We start from the raw sequence: 10,169 nt of genomic DNA, 5'->3' as shown, positions 1-10,169 counted from the left end.
CAGATATTCTGGCTGAGATCCTGGTCTGTGGATCTGGACTCTAGAAAAACCCTGGAGGTACTCCCTTTTCTCTGACGTCCTAGTGGATGCTGGGGACTCCGTAAGGACCATGGGGAATAGACGGCTCCGCAGGAGACTGGGCACATCTAAAGAAAGATTTAGGACTATCTGGTGTGCACTGGCTCCTCCCCCTATGACCCTCCTCCAAGCCTCAGTTAGATTTCTGTGCCCGGCTGAGCTGGATGCACACTAGGGGCTCTCCTGAGCTCCTAGAAGAAAGTATAGTTTAGGATTTTTATTTTCAGTGAGACCTGCTGGCAACAGGCTCACTGCAACGAGGGACTAAGGGGAGAAGAAGCGAACCTACCTAAGTGGTGGTAGCTTGGGCTTCTTAGGCTACTGGACACCATTAGCTCCAGAGGGATCGAACACAGGACCCGACCTCGTCGTCCGTTCCCCGAGCCGCGCCGCCGTCCCCCTTACAGAGCCAGAAACAAGAAGGTGGTCCGGAAAATCGGCGGCTGAAGACTTCTGTCTTCTCCAAGGTAGCGCACAGCACTGCAGCTGTGCGCCATTGCTCCTCATGCACACCACACACTGCGGTCACTGATGGGTGCAGGGCGCTGGGGGGGGCGCCCTGAGCAGCAATAATAACACCTTGGCTGGCAAAACTAACACCATATATAGCCCCAGAGGCTATATAGGTGTATATTAACCCCTGCCAGAAACGATAAAATAGCGGGAGAAAGCCCGCCGAAAAAGGGGCGGAGCCAACTCCCTCAGCACACTGGCGCCATTATTCCCCACAGCTTCGCTGGAAGGAAGCTCCCTGGCTCTCCCCTGCAGTCCTGCACTACAGAAAGGGTAAAAAAGAGAGGGGGGGCACAATTTAGGCGCAATATATATATATTATAGGCAGCTATAGGGAAAAACACTCTGTATAGTGATATCCCTGTGTTATATAGCGCCCTGGTGTGTGCTGGCATACTCTCCCTCTGTCTCCCCAAAGGGCTTTGTGGGGTCCTGTCCTCTGTAAGAGCATTCCCTGTGTGTCTGCTGTGTGTCGGTACTGCTGTGTCGACATGTATGATGAGGATAATGATGTGGAGGCGGAGCAAATGCCTGTGAATGTGATGTCACCCCCTGCGGGATCGACACCAGTGTGGATGGACTTATGGAAGGAATTACGTGACAGTGTCAGCTCCTTACATAAAAGGTTTGACGACATAGGACAGCCGGCTACTCAGCTTGTGCCTGTCCAAGCGTCTCAAATGTCATCAGGGGCTATAAAACGCCCGCTACCTCAGATGACAGATACAGATGTCGACACGGATACCGACTCCAGTGTCGACGATGATGAGACGAGTGTACCCTCCAATAGATCCACCCGTTATATGATTGAGGCTATGAAAAATGTATTACACATTTCTGATGATACCCCAGGTACCACAAAAAAGGGTATTATGTTTGGTGAGAAAAAACTACCAGTAGTTTTTCCTGCATCTGACGAATTAAATGAGGTGTGTGAGGAAGCGTGGACTTCCCCAGATAAGAAATTGATCATTTCTAAACGGTTAATGGCTGCGTACCCTTTCCCGCCAGAGGATAGGTCACGCTGGGAAACACCCCCTAGGGTAGATAAAGCGCTGACACGCTTATCAAAGAAGGTGGCACTACCGTCTCCAGATACGGCCGCCCTAAAAGAACCTGCTGATAGAAAGCTGGAGAGTACCCTAAAAGCTATATACACACACACTGGCATTATATTGAGACCCGCTATTGCATCAGCTTGGATGTGCAGTGCTGCTGCTGCGTGGTCAGACTCCCTGTCGGAAAACATTGATACCATGGATAGGGACAATATTTTGCTAACGATTGACCATATAAAAGACGCGGTCTTATACATGCGTGATGCACAGAGGGATATTTGCCGGCTGGCATCAAAAATAAGCGCTATGTCCATTGCCGCCAGACGGGGGTTATGGACTAGGCAATGGTCAGGTGATGCCGACTCCAAGCGGCACATGGAAGTTTTACCCTATAAAGGGGTGGAACTTTTTGGGGAAGGTCTTTCAGACCTCGTTTCTACAGCTACTGCTGGGAAATCGACTTTTTTGCCACAGGCTACCCCACAGCAAAAGAAAGCACCGTATTATCAGGTACAGTCCTTTCGGCCCCAGAAAAATAAGCGGGCTAGAGGCTCATCCTTTCTGCCGAGGGGCAGAGGAAGGGGGAAAAAGCTGCAGCACACAGCTAGTTCCCAGGAGCAGAAGTCCTCCCCTGCGTCCGGTAAGTCCACAGCATGACGCTGGGGTGCTCAGGCGGAATCGGGAACGGTGGGGGCACGTCTCAGGTTTTTCAGCACACAGTGGGCTCTCTCACAAGTGGATCCCTGGGTCCTTCAAGTAGTATCTCAGGGGTACAGGCTGGAATTCGAGACGTCTCCCCCCCCGCCGTTTCCTAAAATCTGCCTTGCCGGCAACTCCCTCTGCCAGGGAGGCAGTGTTGGTGGCTATTCAAAAACTGTATTCACAGAAAGTGATCGTCAAGGTACCCCTCCTTCAGCAAGGACAGGGTTACTACTCCACAATGTTTGTGGTACCGAAACCGGACGGTTCGGTGAGACCCATCTTAAATTTAAAAGCCTTGAACACTTATATCAAAAGGTTCAAGTTCAAGATGGAATCGCTCAGGGCGGTTATTGCGAGCCTGGAGGAGGGGGATTACATGGTATCCCTGGACATCAAGGATGCGTACCTGCATGTCCCCATTTACCCACCGCACCAGGAGTACCTCAGATTTGTGGTACAGGACTGTCACTATCAGTTCCAGACGCTGCCGTTTGGGTTATCCACGGCACCGAGGGTCTTTACCAAGGTAAGGGCCGAAATGATGATACTCCTTCGCAAGAAGGGAGTTTTAATTATCCCGTACTTGGACGATCTCCTGATAAAGGCGAGGTCCAAAGAACAGTTGATAGTGGGGGTGGCACTTTCTCAACAGCATGGCTGGATTCTAAACATTCCAAAGTCACAGCTGGTCCCGACGACACGTCTTCTGTTCCTGGGAATGATTCTGGACACAGACCAGAAAAGAGTGTTTCTTCCACTGGAAAAAGCCGAGGAATTGTCATCTCTGGTCAGAGACATCCTAAAACCAGGAAAAGTGTCGGTACATCAATGCACACGAGTCCTGGGAAAAATGGTAGCTTCGTACGAAGCAATTCCATTCGGAAGGTTCCACGCAAGGACGTTCCAGTGGGACCTGTTGGACAAATGGTCCGGGTCCCATCTCCAGATGCAACAGCGGATAACCCTATCGGCCAGAACCAGGGTGTCGCTGCTGTGGTGGCTGCAGAGGGCTCATCTACTAGAGGGCCGCAGATTCGGAATACAGGACTGGGTCCTGGTGACCACGGATGCCAGCCTTCGGGGCTGGGGAGCAGTCACAAAGGGAAGAAATTTCCAAGGACTGTGGTCAAATCAGGAGATTTCTCTTCACATAAATATCCTGGAGCTAAGGGCCATTTACAATGCCCTAATTCAGGCAAGACCCCTGCTTCAACACCAGCCGGTACTGATCCAGTCAGACAACATCACGGCGGTCGCCCATGTAAACAGACAGGGCGGCACGAGAAGCAGGATGGCGATGGCAGAAGCCACAAGGATTCTCAGATGGGCAGAGAATCATGTGTTAGCACTGACGGCAGTGTTCATTCCGGGAGTGGACAACTGGGAAGCAGACTTCCTCAGCAGGCACGACCTCCACCCGGGAGAATGGGGACTTCATCCAGAAGTCTTCCAAATGCTGGTCAACCGGTGGGAAAAACCACAGGTAGACATGATGGCGTCCCGCCTCAACAAGAAGTTGAAAAGATATTGCGCCCGGTCAAGAGACCCTCAGGCGATAGCGGTGGACGCTCTAGTGACACCATGGGTGTACCAGACGGTTTATGTGTTTCCTCCTCTACCTCTCATACCCAAGGTACTGAGAATAATAAGAAGGCGAGGAGTGAAAACCATACTCGTGGTTCCGGATTGGCCAAGAAGAGCTTGGTACCCGGAACTTCAAGAGATGCTTACAGAGGACCCTTGGCCTCTGCCGCTCAGACAAGACCTGCTGCAGCAGGGACCCTGTCTGTTCCAAGACTTACCGCGGCTGCGTTTGACGGCATGGCGGTTGAACACCGGATCCTGAAGGAAAAGTGTATTCCGGAGGAAGTCATCCCTACCCTGATCAAAGCCAGGAAGGATGTCACCGCAAGACATTATCACCGCATTTGGCGAAAATATGTTGCTTGGTGTGAGGCCATGAAGGCCCCGACGGAGGAATTTCAACTGGGTCGATTCCTGCACTTCCTGCAAGCAGGGGTGACGTTGGGCCTCAAATTGGGGTCCATAAAGGTCAAGATTTCGGCTCTGTCGATTTTCTTCCAAAAAGAACTGGCTTCACTGCCCGAAGTTCAGACTTTTGTCAAAGGAGTACTGCATATTCAGCCTCCTTTTGTGCCCCCAGTGGCACCTTGGGATCTCAATGTGGTTTTGGCATTCCTGAAATCACATTGGTTCGAACCACTTAAGACTGTGGAATTAAAATATCTCACGTGGAAAGTGGTCATGCTGTTGGCCTTGGCGTCGGCCAGGCGGGTTTCAGAATTGGCGGCTTTGTCTTGTAAAAGCCCTTATCTGATTTTCCATATGGATAGGGCAGAATTGAGGACTCGTCCTCAGTTTCTCCCTAAGGTGGTCTCAGCTTTTCACTTGAACCAACCTATTGTGGTGCTTGGAGGATTCCAAGTTGCTGGACGTGGTCAGGGCCCTAAAAATTTATATTTCCAGGACGGCTGGAGTCAGAAAGACTGACTCGCTGTTTATCCTGTATGCGCCCACCAAGCTGGGTGCTCCTGCTTCTAAGCAGTCTATTGCGCGCTGGATTTGTAGCACTATTCAGCTGGCGCATTCTGCGGTAGGCTTACCGCAGCCTAAATCTGTAAAAGCCCATTCCACACGGAAGGTGGGCTCATCTTGGGCGGCTGCCCGAGGGGTCTCGGCTTTACAACTTTGCCGAGCAGCTACTTGGTCGGGGGCAAACACGTTTGCAAAATTCTACAAATTTGATACCCTGGCTGAGGAGGACCTGGTATTCTCTCATTCGGTGCTGCAGAGTCATCCGCACTCTCCCGCCCGTTTGGGAGCTTTGGTATAATCCCCATGGTCCTTACGGAGTCCCCAGCATCCACTAGGACGTCAGAGAAAATAAGAATTTACTCACCGGTAATTCTATTTCTCGTAGTCCGTAGTGGATGCTGGGCGCCCATCCCAAGTGCGGATTGACTGCAATACCTGTACATAGTTATTGTTACAAAATCGGGTTTTGTTGTGAGCCATCTCTTCAGAGGCTCCATTTGTTATCATACTGTTAACCGGGGTTCCTATCACGTGTTATATGGTGTGATTGGTGTGGCTGGTATGAGTCTTACCCGGGATTCAAAAATCCTTCCTTATTGTGTCAGCTCTTCCAGGCACAGTTCCTAACTGAGGCTTGGAGGAGGGTCATAGGGGGAGGAGCCAGTGCACACCAGATAGTCCTAAATCTTTCTTTAGATGTGCCCAGTCTCCTGCGGAGCCGTCTATTCCCCATGGTCCTTACGGAGTCCCCAGCATCCACTACGGACTACGAGAAATAGAATTACCGGTGAGTAAATTCTTATTTTAAGGGAGATATTCTGTTTGGGGAGGACTTAAATAAGATAGTGGCTGACTTGGCTACTGGCAAAACTGCCTGTCTGCCAAGTACCGCTTCTTCTGTGTCGAAGGCTAAAGGTACTTCCCTTCGCCCCTTTCGTCCTTCAGGTAAAGCAAAAGATCAGGCGTACAACAAGCAGGCCCGCACTTCCAAACCTGGTAAGCCGAAGCCCAAAAGAGCCTGGGCTGCCCGTCAGCCAGCTTCCAAGACGGATAAGCCTGCCGCATGATGGGGCGGGCCTCCCCCGGGGGGACCCCAGGGTGGGGTGCCGGTTTCTAGGGTATACCCAGGAATGGTTGAAGACCACTTCAGATGCCTGGGTACGGGAAGTCGTCACTCGAGGTTACGCCATAGCCTTCAAAAACCGACCCCCTCATCGATTTTGCCTGACAGACGTCACGTTGGACCAAAGGCAAATGCTCTACATTCGGTGGTACAGACCCTCTTGGATACAGGAGTCGTAGTACAGGTGCCTCTTGCTCAGAGGGGCCGGGGGTACTATTCTCCGCTGTTTCTGGCCCGAAACCGAATGGGTCATCCCGGCCCATTCTCAACCTCAAGGCATTGAACAGGTTTGTGAAAGTTTCCAAGTTCCGTATGGAAACCCTTCGCTCTATAGTTCTGGCCTTGGAACCTGGGGACTACATGGTCTCCCTGGACATACAGGATGCTTACCTGCATATTCCTATAGCAGTGTCACATCAGCAATACCTGAGGTTTGCGATTGGCAACCTCCATTACCAGTTTCGGGCGTTACCTTTTGGTTTAACTATGGCTCTGCGAGTCTTCACCAAAGTCATGGCGGTGATGACGGTGGTACTCCGCCGTCAAGGGGTCAGGATACTGCCGTATCTGGGCGACTTGTTAATCCTGGCAAATTCCCCAGAAATTCTCCTACGTCATCTGGATATGACGGTCCGGTTTCTACAAGCCCATGGGTGGCTCATCAACTGGAAGAAATCCTCCCTGGTCCCTGCTTAGAGCATGGTGCACCTGGGAGCGCTATTGGACACTCACAACCAGCGGTTATTCTTGTCTCAGGAGAAAGTCCTGAAGCTTTAGGACAGGATTCGTTGCTTCCTTTTTCGTCCGCAGGTGTCGATACATTTGGCGATGCAGGTGCTGGGCCTAATGGTATCAGCATTCGACATGGTGGAGTATGCTCAATTTCATTCTCGCCCCCTCCAGAGGCTGATTTTAGCCAAGTGGGACGGCCTGCCTCACCGGATCAGGTCTCACGTGATCTCATTGACTCCCGAGGTCCGTCTGTCGCTGCACTGGTGGCTCCGGGACCAACGATTGTGCAGGGGCCGTCCCTTCTGGATATCCGACTGGGTCCTGTTGACGACAGATGCCAGGCTCAGAGATTGGGGAGCGGTGCTGGAGCAACACTCCCTTCAGGGTCGGTGGACCAAGGAGGAATCTCTCCTCTCGATCAACATTCTGGAATTTCGGGCGGTCTTCAATGCGTTAAACCTGGCCCAGCATTTAATTCAGAACCGTCCTGTTCAAGTACAGTCGGACAACGCCACCACAGTGGCTTACATAAATCATCAAGGCGGCACTCGAATCCGTTTGGCAATGAAGGAAGTCTCACGGATTCTACATTGGGCGGAACGCCATCTACCGGCCATATCGGCAATATTCATTCCGGGAGTCCTGAATTGGGAAGCGGGCTTTCTCAGTCGTCAGGACGTACATGCCGGCGAGTGGGGCCTCCATCCAGAAGTGTTTCAACTCCTAGTGGAAAAGTGGGGCCTTCCAGACGTAGATCTGATGGCGTCTCAACACAATCACAAGGTTCCGGTCTTCGGAGCAAGGACAAGGGATCCTCAAGCAGCATTCGTGGATGCGCTGGCGGTGCCGCTGAGGTTTCGGCTACCGTACGTGTTCCCTCCAGTGTCACTCCTGCCCAGGGTAATTCGGAAGTTCAAGCAAGAAAGAGGAATTCTGCTTCTCATAGCTCCAGCGTGGCCCAGACGGCACTGGTTCTCAGACCTGCAGGGCCTATCGTCAGAGCGTCCAATTCTACTTCCACAACGCCCAGACCTCCTCGTTCAGGGCCCCTGTGTCTACCAGGACCTAGCCCGGCTGTCTTTGACGGCGTGGCTCTTGAAGCTCTTGAAGGGTTTTCTGAGGCGGTCATTCAAACTATGTTGCGGGCCTGGAAACCGGCTTCTGCTCGGCTTTACTATAGGGTCTGGCATTCTTACTTTGGTGCGCTTCTAACGATTCTGACGCTTCCAAGTTTAGTATAGCCAAGTTGTTGGCCTTTCTTCAGCAGGGCCTGGACTTAGGCCTGCATCTGGCCTCCCTCAAGGTTCAAATATCTGCCTTGTCGATGTGGTTTCAGAGAAAGATTGTGACCTTACCTGATGTGCATACCTTCACTCAGGGTGTGTTGCGTATCCAACCTCCCTATGTCCCGCCTGTGGCTCCTTGGGACTTGTCATGGTTTTGGAGGCGTTACAAGAGTCTCCGTTTGAACCTCTTGGTTCAGCTGATCTTAAGTGGCTTTCCCTTAAGGTGGTGTTTCTGCTGGCTATTGCTTCAGCTAGAAGAGTGTCGGATTTGGGTGCCTTGTCTTGTAGTTCACCATATCTGATATTTCACTGTGACCGGGCGGTTCTTAGGACTCGTCCCAGTTATTGACCTGTGGTTCCGACCCTTGTCTCTCCTGATCTGTCTCCCAAAGAGCGGTCTTTGGATGTGGTACGGGCTCTCCGTATCTATGTGAAGAGAACTGCTTCTATTAGGAAATCCTGATTCTCTCTTTGTGTTTGGATTTCACAAACGGGGCTGGCCTGCTCACAAGCAAACTTTGGCCAGATGGATTAGAATGGTGATTGCACATGCTTATGTGAGGGCTGGTCTATCAGCTCCTGCTCACATTACGGCCCATTCTACTCGGTCTGTTGGACCTTCTTGGGCGGCCCACTGTGGTGCGACCCTTGAACAATTGTGCAAGGCGGCTACGTGGTCCTCAGTGAACACGTTCATAAGGTTCTATGCCTTCGATACTGCCGCTTCCCAGGATGCTTCCTTTGGACGCCGGGTTCTTGTGCCCGCTACAGTGCGTCCCCTCCCATAAGGAACTGCTTTAGGGCATCCCCTATGTCTTTCCTTGTGGAGCCCAGTGTACCCCGCAGCAGAAAACAAGTTTTATGGTAAGAACTTACCTTTGTTAAAACTCTTTCTGCGAGGTACACTGGGCTCCACAAGGCACCCACCCTGACGCACTTAGCTTCTTTGGGTTGGTATAGCATTAGCCGCTGACACTTCTCCTGTCGTGAGAGTGTGGTGTATGTGGCTACTAACCGTTGTCGTCTCTTTTCGTGCTACTGCATTGGGCTGGTTAACTAAAAACTGAGCTTCTGTGCAGGGAGGCGGGGTTATAGAGGAGGCGGCGCTGTGCATTCTGGGAACAGTCAAAGCTTTTGAGCCTGTTGGTGCCTCGGATCAAGATCCTACTCTACACCCCTATGTCTTTCCTTGTGGAGCCCAGTGTACCTCGCAGAAAGAGTTTTAACAAAGGTAAGTTCATACCATAGAACTCGTTTTTATGCAGTTTCAAAGTAGCTCAAAACCTACTCAGCGCTAACGATCACTTCAGACTGTTTTGACGTCACAAACCCGCCCAGCGTTCGCCCAGCCACGCCTGCATTTTTACTGGCACGCCTGCGTTTTTCCGAACACTCCCTGAAAACGGTCAGTTGACACCCAGAAATGGCCACTTCATGTCAATCACTCTGTGGCCACCAGTGCGACTGAAATGCTTCACTAGACCCTGTGCAAAACTGCATCGTTCGTTGTGCCCGTACGACGCGCATGTGCATTGTGCCGCATACGCAGAACTGCCGTTTTTTAGCCTGATCGTTGCGAACGGATGCAGCTAGCAATCAACTCGCAGTGACCACCTAGGGGACCATATCGCTGTCCCAGAGTCTAGAGTGCATGCGCAGATCTCTAGGATAATTGTGCTGCGGCCATTTTCCCAGTGATTTTCTACTGCACATGCACGAAACACCGGGAAAATGGCACTGCACCATTTTCCCAGTGATTTCTGCAGTTCTGCTGCTGCGCCGCAGGACTCTGGAGGGTATTAAAAATAATGGGTGCAGGTTTGCGGGATGGACCCTCTGGGGGCCGTGTTCACCGCACACACTGCACCCATTATAAATATGCCAGTGGTGTGATACCATCTGCTATGGATTTATGAGCTCCACCTGCGTCTGGCTGCACTCACACAGGCGCTATATGAAGCGTCGTTATGGGGGGAAGTGGTATCGGTGCACATTATGTGGGTCATTCCGAGTTGATTGCATGTAGCAACTTTTTGCTCGTGCGATCAACCTGACGCCGCCTATGGGGGAGTGTATTTTAGCATAGCAGGGCTGCGATCGCTTGTGCAGCCCTGCTATGCT

Source organism: Pseudophryne corroboree, chromosome 4 (assembly GCF_028390025.1).
Source record: "Pseudophryne corroboree isolate aPseCor3 chromosome 4, aPseCor3.hap2, whole genome shotgun sequence".
Classification (NCBI taxonomy): Eukaryota; Metazoa; Chordata; class Amphibia; order Anura; family Myobatrachidae; genus Pseudophryne; species Pseudophryne corroboree.
Note: the sequence above shows the minus strand (reverse complement) of the source record.